Source organism: Culicoides brevitarsis, chromosome 3 (assembly GCF_036172545.1).
Source record: "Culicoides brevitarsis isolate CSIRO-B50_1 chromosome 3, AGI_CSIRO_Cbre_v1, whole genome shotgun sequence".
In the NCBI taxonomy this organism is placed as follows: Eukaryota; Metazoa; Arthropoda; class Insecta; order Diptera; family Ceratopogonidae; genus Culicoides; species Culicoides brevitarsis.
The window spans coordinates 31590447-31604666 of record NC_087087.1 but is presented as its reverse complement, the minus strand read 5'-3'; the positions used below and the strand labels follow the sequence as shown (position 1 = coordinate 31604666).

Below are 14220 nucleotides of genomic sequence, written 5' to 3'. Positions count from 1 at the left end.
CAATGTGCTTCGTTCGTTTTGAAAGGGAAAATTTTGCTCTCTCAAAACCGCTTGAACAATGCTAAGTCAAAAGTTAAATACAATGTGCTTCGTTCGTCTTGACAGAGAAAATTTTGCTCTCTCAAACTGGATGAAAATTTAATGAAAAAAACTGGTTGGCTCAAATCGGTTCAAGCTGACAAAACCGCTTGAACAATGCTAAGTCGAAAGTTACAATGTGCTTCGTTAGTCTGAAAGGGAAAATTTTGCTCTCTCAAACCACTCTAAATGGATGAAAATCCAATGAAAAAAACGGGTTGGCTCAAAACGGCTCAAACCGACAAAACCGCTTGATAAATTTTCTTAAAGAACACTCATAAAAATTTAACCTTGTCTTTGACTTTCCCTTGACTCACGACGACACTTTCTCCATTGCTCATATTTCTTCCGTTCTCGCCACACAAAAAGCTTGTCAAGTGACACAAACCCTTGTCACGTTGTTTCGATGTCAAGACAATCCCTCTACTAAGACAACTTGAAAAATTTGTTCTACTCACAAAGTTTGCTTGCGCCGCATTTGCCCGAAGGTCCCAAAACTATCAATCAAAACACCTTCGCACAACTTCAATTTGCACAAGTCTGCTATTTCCGCAACAAAACAATAGCTCGAATGGAATTGCATCGCAATGTTATTTACCTTCACACCATGCGATGTCATCTAATGTGATATGTGCTCCAATATTAAAATGAAATGAAATGAAATTAACATAAATTTTCATGTTTAATGTCATGCCATGTGCGACTTTGCTTTTCTCTCTCGACTCGACTCGAAGTAAAGTAGAACAGGCTGGCATGGAAATGGCAAGTGTGATAAAAGGAAAATAACATGAAAAAGTAGAACGACGACAACGAAGTGACTTATCATAAAAAAAATAACGAAAAGTGCTGCGCGTATAAATAAATAAGGTGAAGAAACCTCAAGAATGTCAAATAACTAATTATGGAAATGGAAAGAACGGAAAAATGCTTGCGTTTCGTTTGTTTGTTGGTAACAACAGAAAATGTGATGATTTCGTGATTGTTCTTTGCTTTTGTATACGCGAGAAGTGGGTTAGAATAGAACGGTTAACTGATTGTTTATGGCAATGACTTGGGTTAATATTTTTAATGGGCTTTTTAATGAAGATTACTTTGTGTCCTTTTGTGATATCACGACTTTTGTTGAGAAATTCAAAGAAATAATTTCGAAAATCTTTTTCAAAAAAATTTTAGATTTTCGAAAAAAAATTTAATTTTCGAAAATTTAATCGAAAAGCTCCTGTTTTTGAAAAAAATTCAAAATCTTTTTGAACTTTTTATCAAATTTTTCGAAGTTTGCTGCAAAAACTTTTTAAATTTTCGAAATTTTTTTAAAGAGCTTTATAAATTTTCGAAAATATTCCTTTCGAAATAATTTTATAATATTTTCGAAAATCTTATAAAAGCTTATTAAATCAATCAAAAAATTTTTCGGAAGTCGAAAATTTGTATAAGAATTTATCTCAAAATATTTCGAATTTTCGAAAATCGTTTCAGAAATCTAAGCTTTTGAAATTTAACGAAATTTAATAATTTTTTCCAAAAAAAAAATTCAAAATTATTTTCGAAATTAACAAGAAAATTTAAAACAATTTTCAAAAAATTTTCAAATTTCGAAAAATTGAAAATTTTTTCAAAAGTTTTTTGATCTTTCGAAATTCGAAAATTTTCGAAATTTGAAAATTTTTCGAAAATTGTTTTAAATTTTCTTTTTATTTTCGAAAATCATTTTGAAATTTTTTTTCAATAATTTTTTTTTCTTAGAGTTGCTATTTTTTGCTTGCCAAAAATGTTAATGCGTTCCAAAAACAAATTAATTTTTATTTTTTCCATTAGTAAATCATACCAAGATAAGAAAGAAATTCTTCCGTTTCTCTGTTTTTCTATTAACCGTTATTAACATTCAAGAGCTTCTTTTCATTAATTTTTATGAAAATGACGGAAAATTATTTGATGATGCGATCAAAGCACGCAACGAAAAAGGAAACTCCAGGCACAAAGAAAATCCAATTTTATCCCGAACTGACCTAACCAACAATTTCTTTCAGTTGGTCAAAAAGGAAATGACGAGGAACAATAAAAAATTTCTTAATTTCTATGTTTACCCCACATTTGAAAAGCAAGAGAAGAAAACAAAGATAAACCATCACAAAATATTATTTTATGGGCCTCATTCCGATTCATTACTTGCCATAGTGATAGCCATTCAGCGCCTCGGCACACGCTCGTTTAACATAATAAATATTTGTTTGTTTGTTTTTGGCGAAATTTGAGTCGAAAGAGCGAAAAAAAGAGGCTACGTTAATAACACCGATAAATATAAGCGAAGGTACACACGCATACCCTTCGCTTCGAAGAACATTAAAATCGCAAGTTATGAGTGCAGAAGTCTGTCTATTTTTCCAAAAATAAAGAAAAAAAAACTTTTTCCGCCTAATATTCTCATTCATATTTTATTATCCCTTCGTAGAAATAATAATCGAAGTCGAGTTGCCGCCCAATCGAAGCACCAAAAGCAAAAGGAAAAAGAAGTGAAAGTACATGACTCACTCCCTTTTTTCCGTCTTCTTCGTATTATTTATGGCTATATTTTGTACAAATTCTAGCTCGGGGACGACGACAATTTTCTCAATATTTCTGTCTGTGACTCACATGAAACAATAATTTGCATTCATAACATCACTCGTCTTATCGATGTTTTTTCGTCTATGCGAGAAAGCCTTGTCGGATGCCTCGGAGAGAGAGACAATATCTTTGTCTCATCATCATCGGATACAACAACGCGTGTCAATGTGCATGTTTGTTGTGCTTTATTTGAATTTTGAAATGAAATTTTGTTGTGTACATGGCAAATATAGATATATTTCATTAGGCACAAAGCCTAAAATAAACATCATGTTCAACTTTGAGTGTTTATTTTTGTCATTTTGTGTGCCGGGCACAACAATTATCCGACAATTGTCAAGGGTTGTCATGATTTTTATGTGTACCGAACGGTCATTTACTGTTATTTTGTGAGAAAATTGAATTTTTATAAATAAAATTGGTTTATTAAAAGTTTTAACGTCTCTAAGAGATTTTTTAAAAAATTATTCATTGAAAATTTGAAGCATAGATGGAGCCACAATAAGCGTTTAATTAATTTTTTGTCTTGTAAAATATTTTTTAAAGTCAATATCAATTTAAAATAAGTAAAAAGTAACTTTTTCTGAACTACTTAAAAAAAAAATTAAATTATAAAAAAAATTTTTTTTTGCCGCTAGAGGGCGCTTTATAATAAAATCTTCTCTAAAGAGGGCTTTTTTATAAAAAAAAGTTATGTTTTTTCTAAATTTCAAGAAAATTCTGTTTTATGAAAATTGAAAAAAAAAAATTCTTGAATTTTAAGAATATCGCGTCAGTTGAAACATAGATGGAGTAACTATCAAATATAAGAAACTTGAAGAATTTTTTATTTAAAAATGGAAATTTTACCTTCAAGAAGAAATTTTTGATACTTTATAAATTTAAAATTATATTTTTATCTTTCAAAAATATTTTTTCCACAATTTATGCGATATAAACTTCAAAAATATGAATTTTTGTCCTCCAGATGGCGTTTATAAAAGAAAAATTTCAAAAATTAAGATTTTTACTTCAAATTCTTATATCAGAATTTCATCAAACGTAGATTGAAATAAAAAAAATTAGTTTTGAATTTAAGCTTTGTCTTGTTAATGTTAAAAAAAGCTATTAAAAATTTGCCGTTAGAGGGCGTTCTATAGTTAAATTTGCTCTGAAGAGGGCTCTTTTATTCAAAAAAGTTTTGTTTTTTCTTAAATTTAACGAAAATTCCATTTATCAAAATTAGTTTTGATAAAATTTTTGAAAATTGAAATAAAAACTTTTTTTCATGAATATTGCATTAGTTGAAGCATAGATGGAGTAATTATCAAATATAACAAACTTGAAGATTTTTTTTTTATTTGAAAATAAAAATTTTACCTTTAAGAAGAAATTTTTGATATTTTATAAAATTAAAATTATATTTTTATCTTTTAAAATGTATTTTCCTGTAAATTTTTATGAAATATTGTTAAAAGTATAAATTTTTATTCAACAGATGGCGTTGTAAAGAACAAAAACCTCACAAATTAAAACTTTTACATCAAAATCTGATAAAATTACGTAGATTTGAACACAAAAATCAATTTTGAAAAAAATTTTACTTTTTAAATTAAAAAAAAACTTATTAAAAAATTGCCGTCAGATGGCGCTTTATTTCAAATTTTAAAGTAAAACTCAAAAATTTTATGTTTTTAAACAAGAAAAAAAAATTATTAAAAAAATGAATATTTTTTCACATTTCAAGAGTATAAAAATGCAAAAAAAATTAAAACCAGACACAAAAATAAACAAAAAAAAATGCAAATATTGTATAACTTCTTCACACATTCACAGTTAAGGTCACGTATAATAAGCTTTCACTTAAGCGACATGACATAATTTTGTCGTAACTGCGATTAATTCCACCTTTCTGCTGTTTAATTGTCTATTTTATTGCAAATTTACCGGCATTCGAACAAACAATCATCATGTGTGTGTGTCCTTTTTTCCTCTTGCATGTCGGAACACACTCGAACCGAACCAATTATTTATTTTGTTTGCCTTTGTCATACACCTCTCCCATTGGCATGCACGACAATTTAATAATGAACAAACAGAAGGGATTGTCTCGAAACTACTTTCGTGTCGGGTTGTCGCATGTGATGCTCTCGCGACGAAAAAAAAATGACGACAAGGACTTGAAGAGAAAAAATTACCTTAAATAGCAATAAAAAGCGAACGTAATATCTCTCCGGGTTCATTGTTCGAGATTTTTCTTCTTTTTGTCTCATTTTTGTCGTCAAGACGAGGAACAACAACAACACCAAAAGCCATTTGCATACATTTATTTACAGATTAGAGGGAAATGGGAATTAGGTTTATCTTGTCTCATGTCTCTCTTTCTCTTGTTCTACTTAAAGATTTTTTTACGCACCGTAAAAAAACATTTCCTTTGTCTGAAAAAGTAAAAATTTTGTATTTTTAACGAGAAATTTACGCACAATGCCTGCCAATGTTCGAAAATAGACTTGCTAACGTTGCTCAAGGTGATCTTCAATTTTTTTTGTGATTTTTTAGCACTTTTTTTATTTGAACATACTAATGTGCCAAATAAACAAATTTTGTTCGGACATTAACACATTTGGACCTTTTAATTATTATTTGGACGATAAAAAAATCGCAATCAATCAAATTTCTTCAAAAAACATGAAACCAGTTTCGAGAATTATTATTTAAATTTGCCGCAGTTCATCAAGCGAATTTACTTCGTTATAAATGATCTGATTACGTCACCGTTAGTAGATAGAGAGACACATGTTTGTATAATTTGAAGCTCACGTTTGATTGTTCATGATATTAGATTTGATTTTTTTTTGCGTTCTTGTCGGCGGCACTCGTGTAAAATAATAAAATTTGCACATTTTGTATTAAATTTTATTGTAAATTGCGGTGATTTTGTGAGTTTCGAAGCACGTTTAGAGGTTGGTTGTTAGTTAAATTGATTTAAAGGTGATTCGAAGATGAGGCGGAATATTTAAATTTTTTACGATTTTGACCTTTGAGGGCTTTTTGACTTTGGTAATTTAGATTTAATGAAGGATTTTTTTGATAAAAATAATTAAAAAATTTTTAGGAGGATAAAAATTTATTTTTTTGAAATAAAAATCTTTAATTAAGTTTAAAAAATTGAATTTTTAATAAAATTTGTTCAATTTTAGTTCAAATTTGATATTTTGAAGTAATTAAAATTTATTTAATTTAATTTTTTTATCCTCTTCATTTATTAAAAACAAGGATGTTTTACATCAAAATTATTAATTTTATTATTATTTTTTAATTTAATAAAAATTAATTTAATTATTAAATAATTTAATTAACTTGCATACTTTATTTTTTTATTAATTTTTCTTAAATAATTTATTTGATAAAAAAATTTCTAAAAACTCTCTATATTTATTTAACAAAATATTTTTTTTCAATTTTTTAAAAATAAAACTAAGCATTTATTAAACCACAATTCATTTAGAATTTTTTCCATTTTTTGAAAAATTTTGAAGAATTTTCGAATTTTGCTCGAAAGTTAGATTTTCAGTAGAATATATTAAATACATATTTGTCAAAAGTTTGATGGATAATTATTTTTTAATTTCATAAATTTTTTAAAGTTTTTGAATTAAAAATTAAAAAAATAAAAAAATTAAAGTAAAATTTAAAAAAAATGATTTTAAATTAAAATTTAGTTAATTTAATTTTTTTTATCCTCTTCATTTATCAAAAAAGGATGTTTTACATCAAAATTATTTAATTTTATTATTTTTTTTAATTTAATAAAAATTAATTTAATTATTAAATAATTTAATTAACTTGAATATTTAATTTTTTTTTATTATTTTTTCTTAAATAATTTATTTAATACAAAAATTTCTAAAAACTCTCTATATTTATTTATAACAAAATATTTTTTTAAATTTTTTTTAAATAAAACTAAGCATTTATTTAACCACGTGGTCTAACTTAGAACAAAATTTCAAATTTTTTCCCAATATGTATTTTAAATTTTCTCTCAATTCACATTTTTCACCTTCATCCCAATGCAAATTTTAAAATTGAAGCTTTTCTATTTTTGATTTAGAGTTTTTAGCCCAATGCATATTTTTGGATAAATTAACCACGTGACCAATTATCTTCAAAATATGTAAAAAATTGAATTTTTAAATATAAAAAATTATAAAAAAAATTAAATTTAATTTTTTTAATGAAATTTTATTAAATTTTAACATAAAAATTCAGATTTGATTAAAAAGAAATTTTATATTTTTTTTTTTAAAAAATTATTAAAAATAAAATTTTTAACAAAATTTTGAAATCCGTCAATATTAAATCTATTTATAACTTTAATCGGCGGATTATTAGCAAGAAGAAATTTTCTTCCAACTTAATTTCGTAAGAAAAATAATTTTACGTCTAAATTCCACGAAATATCAAAACAAATTCTTTCAACATCTCAATTGATCAATAAACATCACTATCTCGACTTTAATTGACGGATATTATTTGAAAAAAAAAAATTTCGAATTTGTGTCGTAATTAACCTTCGGCTTAACCTCTGTCTCATTACTCTTATCAAAAATATCTCTCTCTTCCACAAACACAAAAAAAAAGAAAAAAATTAATGCAACAAATTATCACTTGTGAACTTTACACCTCGTAACACTCGCTCACTCACATCATTATCACATCAGAAAATTTTGTTGTTACTTCATTAAAAATACAACAACTTCATAACAATAACAAAAATCTTCCGACGAACGAACAAAATCCTATACAAACAATCTCGGCATGCATTAGAAGAAATTATTAGATAGAAGAAAGACGTGAAGTGGCAGATTATCTCTTCTACTCCCACACAGGCATCCACGCTGAAAAATTGAGTTTTTTTCTCGGGTGACAAACATCAAAACCGACTTACAAACAACATCATTAAATCAATCGTTAAAGAGACTTTTCTCGAGGTTTTATTTAATTCTTCACTCTTTTTTTTTATTTTCGGCGAAAATGAAGAAGAAGAAAATAATTCAGAAGAAGAAAAAGAGGAGGAACATCCACAAAACACGACACAATTAATCCGAAACAGACAAATGACTTTTGTTATTATTATTCGGTGTCAGTGTCAGTTTCGATGCGGAATCTCATGCATTAAATGAAAAGTGACGTTAATTTATTTATTATTTCAACTCGAAGGAAAAACTTTGTATTAATAATGTCTTTGTCGTTTGTTTTGCGTTTCAGCTCATTATCGTGTCGCATGTCACGTGAAGTGTGTGGTGCGCCGAGCAACGACACTCGAAGAAAAATCGCATTAGACACGTACTTTGTGTTGGTGTCTCTGTGCGAGATGATTTAAGAATGAAAATGAGAACAATAAAAATATTTGAAGAAAAAAAAACGTAATAGTTGATGAAATGTTGGGACACGTGACAATTGTTGTGATGATGTGAATATCAAAAGTCTTCTTTCAGGAAAGAAAAGAACTTTAAAAATATTTTTTTTGCTTGTTTTTGCTTTTAAAGTTTTCAGTTGGAGCCTAATAAAATGAGAAGTGAGACAAGGGTTTGCAAATTTTTGTCTTTAAATTAATCTGAGTTCTCGAGTTTTTGTGAAAAAAATTTTTAAATCATTTTTTTTAGGTAAAAATAAAATAAAAATTTCATCATTTTAAAATTTTTTCAATTTTTTTGTGAATTTTTAGTAAAAATCTTTTAAATTTTTGAAAAAAAAATTATGAAAAATTTTTTAAACTAATTTATTAAAAAAAAAAAAAATTCACAAAATGACCCAAAATTTGACAGCTGTCAAAAATTTTTAATTATAAAATGTCAAATTTTTCATATTTTAAAGGTTTGTAAATGCATTTTCATACAAAAGTTTTACAAAATTTGCTAAAAATTTTTAAATTTAATGAAATTTAATTTTTTTTTTTTACAAATGTCAAATTTCAATTCAATTTGTTTTTTTTGTTAATTTTTGACATATTTAATATTGAAATTGTTTCAAAAAAATTTTTTTTCTTGCTAATTTATTTTTTTTTAATGTTTTGATAATATTCCTCATTAGGTACACCTCTTTTAAAAGCTCAAAAATTAAGTTTTTGAATCAGAAAATAACAACTGTCAAATTATTTTTTTTTTTTTCAAAAAAAAATGATTTTTTTAATATTGTGAAAAATTTAAAATTGACAAGAAATTCATTAAAAACTTTTATATTCAAAAGTTTTATATTTTAGAAAAAAAAATTTTACATTTTGTGAATTTTAGTTTTTGTCAAAAATTCGTGTTTTAAAAAATTAAATTCATTAAATTTTAAAAAAATTATAAAATTAAAAAAAATTAATTAAAAATTAATTTTATTTTAATTTTTTATTTTAATTTAATTTTTTATTAATTTAATTTTAAAATTTATTTTTTTAATTTTAATTTAAATTTTTTTAAAAAAAATTAAATAATTTTAAACATAAAATAATATTTTTAGCTTTTTTTAAATTATTATTAAAAAAATTTTTAAAAATTTAAATAAAAAAAATTAAATAACTTTAAATTTTTAATTTTAAGCTTTTTTTTAAATAATTTTTTTAAATTTAAATTAATTAAATTAAATTAATAAATTTTAATTAAATTTAAATTTTAATTAATTTTTTTTAAATTAAATTAATTTAAATTTTTATCAAAAAATTAATTTAAATTATCATAAATTTTGACATAAAAATTGACATTCGAGCTTTATAAATTCAGAAAAATTTGAAATCCACTGACAAATGCGAAGGAAAACCATTTCCCTGATGACACAAAACATAAATGCCACAGACGTGCTTTCGCCATTAGATATTGTTTTGTCATCATACATAATTCCGGAAAATGCAAAATAGTGTCAGGTGCTGTTTTTTCTCTCTCTCTGCCACTAAATGGAATATTTACTGATGATATGTGAAACACAGACTTCGTCAGGTAAATATCTTTTTCTTCTTGGTTTGTTATTATTATTTTTTTTTTGTTATTTCGCAAGCAGGACACACAATGACACCACGACCGAGGCACATCAGCCGAGATGACGAGAAGAGAGCAAAAAAAGTGAATAATGATGATGGAAATATTATCTAAAAGACCTGAATGGCATACAAAATGCATAAAAATATTGAGAGCTACACACAGAAAAAAGGCAAAAAAAAAAATTCCATCACTTTGATTACAATCATCATCATTATCCTATTGTAAAAAATTATGGGGACGTCGGGAGAGATGACAAAGCATCGCAGCAGCCACAACACATTTTTTCCCATTATCTTTTGGGATTATTTTTGTGACTTGTTTTGTGTTGTATGCAAATAATAGCGCACAATCAGCCAGATAGATGTGTCTATATGACGCGGCAACGCTAACAACAAAACGACGTCGAAACAAAACCAGAAGCAGAATATGAGCAGAGAGATGAGATACAAAAGAGACGACAAAGCTAAAAATATATCATAAAAGCATTGTTTACAGATGTTTGTGTGTTGCTGCTTCGCTTCGTTTTTTTTTATTTATTAGAATGTGAGAAAAAGGTTTATGAATCGCATGGTAGCGAAAAAAAAACACATGTCTGAATTTCTATTGAGTGAAAAAATCATTCGTCTGGCAAAATAGCCACGGGCAGAAAAGCTGTGAGAAAGGGACGTGGATCAGGTCAGTAGAATGACACAAATGGCATTTTTTCATTAAATTGCAATTTTGTGAGAAAATGTTCATCTGTTCTCAAAAATTTATTTAAAAATTTTACAGAGGGATTTTTTTTCATAAAAAGTCAAAATTTTTCTAATTTTTGATTATAATTCAAAAAAAAAAAAAAAAAAAAAAAATATTAAAATTTAATTTTTCTGTTCAAAAATTAAAAAAAAATTATTAAATTAAATTTTTAAAAAATTGTAAAATTGATATTTTGATAGTTTTTTTTTTTGAGGTATTATAATGTTTCAGTTGCAGAACATTTTTAACTTAAAAATATGGTTTTTAACTAATTTTTTAAAGTAAAGATAATTTTAAAAAATTACAAAAATTTTTTTTTTAACATCTTTGTTGTATTAAACTTGAAAAAATTAAAAAATGTTCTTATTAAATTTTATTTATTTTATATTATTTTTTTTAATTATTAATTTTTTTTTTTAATTTTTTTTTTATTAATTTTTATTTTTAATATTTTTAAAATATTTTTAATTTTTTTTTTAATTTTTTTAAATTAAAAAAAATCAAAAATTAGCAAAAAATTCCAATATTTAATTTTTTTTGTCAAAATTTAAAAATATTTTGATTGTTTTGCTTCAAAAAAAATTTCAAAAGCAAAGTTTCATTAAAAAATAATTAAAAATTACCTCAAAACTGACTTAAAATTTAAATTGTTGAGTAAAATTTAACTGATTTTTAAATTTTTTCATACAAAGATCTAATAATTTATCAACTTTATTAAATTTTTCATAAAAATTTCTTAAAATTTATATTTTTTAGTTCATCATATATCTGAAAAAGCTCGCTGAAATTTTTCTATGCAAGTTTTCTTTATATATTTGAAGTATTTAGTTAATTTTTTAGTTAAAAATGTTAAAAAAAATATTCTTAAAAATTTTTTAAAAAATATGTTTAAAGAAAATTAATAAATTAATTAAAATAAATAAAATAAAAATAATTAATTAATTTTATTTAATTAATTAATTTATTTTTTTAAATATTTTTTTAAATATTTTTATTTTTATAGAAAATTTTTAACTAAATCCCATTTTAAATTAATATTTGTCACAAAATCCTGCCCAAAATCCCCAATTTCCTACAGAGAAAGTTCCTTTCTTTGCCACAAACCACGAGACGGCGCCAAAGAAAGTCATTTAATTTGTCAATTTTTGCCATCCTACCAATTCCCACTCAATTTTTTCTTCTTATTTTTTCATTTTGGCAAAAAAAAACCGGTCTCCAAATAAACAACAAATAAGGCAAACACATTGTTTACTGTTTATCTCTTTCAATCTTGTCCTCATACCTCTCGTTCTGTCCCGCTCTTCACTTCATTTTGACACATACTTGTTCTGTCATTTTTTATTCCGCGTATTTTTCTCGGTAATGTTCGAAATGAAGCTTTAAATGAACCTAAAAAATGATAAATGATGATGCCTTTCAATCATCTTCTACAGGATCATGACGAGCGACCACGCGAAGTACTTGGAATTTTTTAATTGCGCATAAATTTCATGTGTTTCAAGTCATTAGTGTAAATAAAGCGAAGGGAGCGACTGGTATTTTTGTTCCCCGAGAATTATTCTGAATAAAATTCAATAAAATACTCACCGTTTTATTTACAAAAATTTTTATTCAGCTCAATTCTGTGGCATCCAAATCACAATGAAACAGTAAGTGTCTCGCCTGTTCGATTTTTTTTTTTGTATTTTTTTGTAATTTCGCCTCTCTCTGTATGAGTTGAATTTATAAATATGGTGTGCGACCTTTAATAAGTGATTAACTTTCAATGTACACTGCTTCTATGTGTATGAAGGTAGGTCTCGTTCTCTTCGTCGCTAAAATTATTATTTTTTCATTAACAACGGTTGTTGTTGTTTTATTTTTTTAGGTATTTCTTGGGTGATATGAACACGAGGAAAAAACCAATAACACACTGATTTCCCCGGAAAAACACAAAAAATAACAAAAAAAAAATGATTTGTTATGATCGCTCAAGAGAGACTCTTCCTTATTTTTTTTTTTTAATATTTTTATTATTTTTTTATGCTTTTGTTGATTCCACCGAGAGAGCGAGAGGAACAAATATTATGATTATTATTATTATTTATACCGAAAAAACCTATCTAAGCGTTCACTGATTTTTTTTTTGCTTTCTCGTATACAACACTGCTATACACTGCGTGCTTTCTCAAGCAAGAGATGAGCAAATCCGTCGTACTTCCCGATAAGTTTTTAGTGTAAAAATGTTTTGCACATCAAACATCAACACGAAACTGATTCCATCAAACATTAAATTCAGACTAACGGCACGAGTGCGATGCCGAATTGCGAAGAGTGTGAATTGTTGTTGTTTCGTCTCGGGCACTCTTTTTGGGGTACTCGCACGAGTTGCGGAACGTAAACAACATTCGGTAAAACACACGACGAGGTGTGACGTCATTTACTCACGGAACTCATTCTCTCACTCTCTTGAAATCGTCGTGCATGGAAGAAGTTGCTCCAATAATGGAAGTCGAGTACGTGGCTATGGAGATGTATGGGGCATGAGTTCGAGTAAAGACCGGGTGAGTAGTTAAGACGTAAACAGATGGGAAAAATTAAATGATTTTCAAAGTCGGTTAATAAATTCACGTATTATTTTTTTCTGTGCTGTTTTTCGTGAACCTTTTAGGGATAATGAATATTTTTTACATTTTTGCCTATGAAACATATTCAAATTTGTGTTTCATCTGGTTTTGAATGTTAATTTTTTTCATTTTAATTTTAATTTTTTTTTTTTTAGTTTATAAAAATTTTATTAAAGTATTTAAAAATCTGAAAAAAAGTTCAAAATTATTTTAAAAATTCGAAATTATTTTTTTTTAATTTACGATGAACTGTTGAAGTTAATTTTATTTCCAAAATTAGAAATTCATCCTGAAAGTATGCAATTAATTTAATTTTTTATTATATATAATATTTTTTTTTATTTCTTAATTTTTTTCGAAAATAGGTTTCAAAATTTGATCTATTTACATTTTTACCTAAAACTTTTGAATTTTTAACGAATTTTCGATTTTTTTAATATATTCAACTAAATTTTTGACAATTAACTATTTTAATGAATTTTTTTTACTTATTTTAGAATTTACGAAAAAAAATTAAAAATTCTAAAAAAAAGTGTAAAAATCAGGGTTGAAAATACTGTCAGTCAAAAAAAAAACTAAAAATTTAAGCAAAAACTTTTAGTTTGTTTTTTTGACTGAAAGTATTTTCGACTCTGGTTTTTACAATGGAAAAATATTGTTCTATCAACTTCAAAGCTGATGTTCCATTTATTTTTTTTTTCAATTTTTTGAATTTTTAACGGATTTTTTTCCATTAGAATTATCTACATTACGGTAATTGACGTAATCCAAAGTACCGTAATGTAGATAATTCTTTTGGAAAAAAAAATCCAGGGTCGAAAAAACTTTCGACTTTTACTTTTGGCTTTTTACTTATTAAGTCTTTCACTTGAGTAAAAGTAAAAAAAAAATGTTTTGACTCAATAGGCTTTTTACTTTAGTTTGAATTTAATAAGATCTTTGCTCAAATTTTTGCAAAAAAAAAATTTTTTTGAAAAAATTGAAAAATTTTCTGAATTAAGTCGACTGATTTGACTTAAGTCAAATTGACTTTTTCTTAAGCTTAAGTCAAAAGTTTTTTCGACCTTGAAAAAATCAGTTATGAATTGAAAAAATTGTGATAATTAAAGGAATTTCAATTTGAAGTATGTAGAAAAATGTTTTTTCATATCTTGAATATTTAATTTAGGGTTTTTTTTGATTACTTTAAGCGA

The 14220-nt window shown here is 25.5% G+C and overlaps 1 protein-coding gene across 2 annotated transcripts in view; it reads right to left on the bottom strand.

Annotated features, from left to right (window-relative positions):
- LOC134833799 (uncharacterized PE-PGRS family protein PE_PGRS46) overlaps positions 1-12683 on the bottom strand; it is a 60777-nt gene extending 48094 nt beyond the window's left edge. The window contains exons 1-2 of one of the 2 annotated variants that reach the window (XM_063848253.1): positions 12511-12683; positions 12009-12235 (exon numbers count right to left, since the gene is read on the bottom strand). The gene's annotated coding sequence lies outside the window, so the exon portion shown is untranslated. Of the gene's footprint in view, positions 1-12008 lie in introns of both variants that reach the window. The other variant, XM_063848252.1, reaches the window with a different exon arrangement.
- Positions 12684-14220: the final 1537 nt, after the last annotated feature.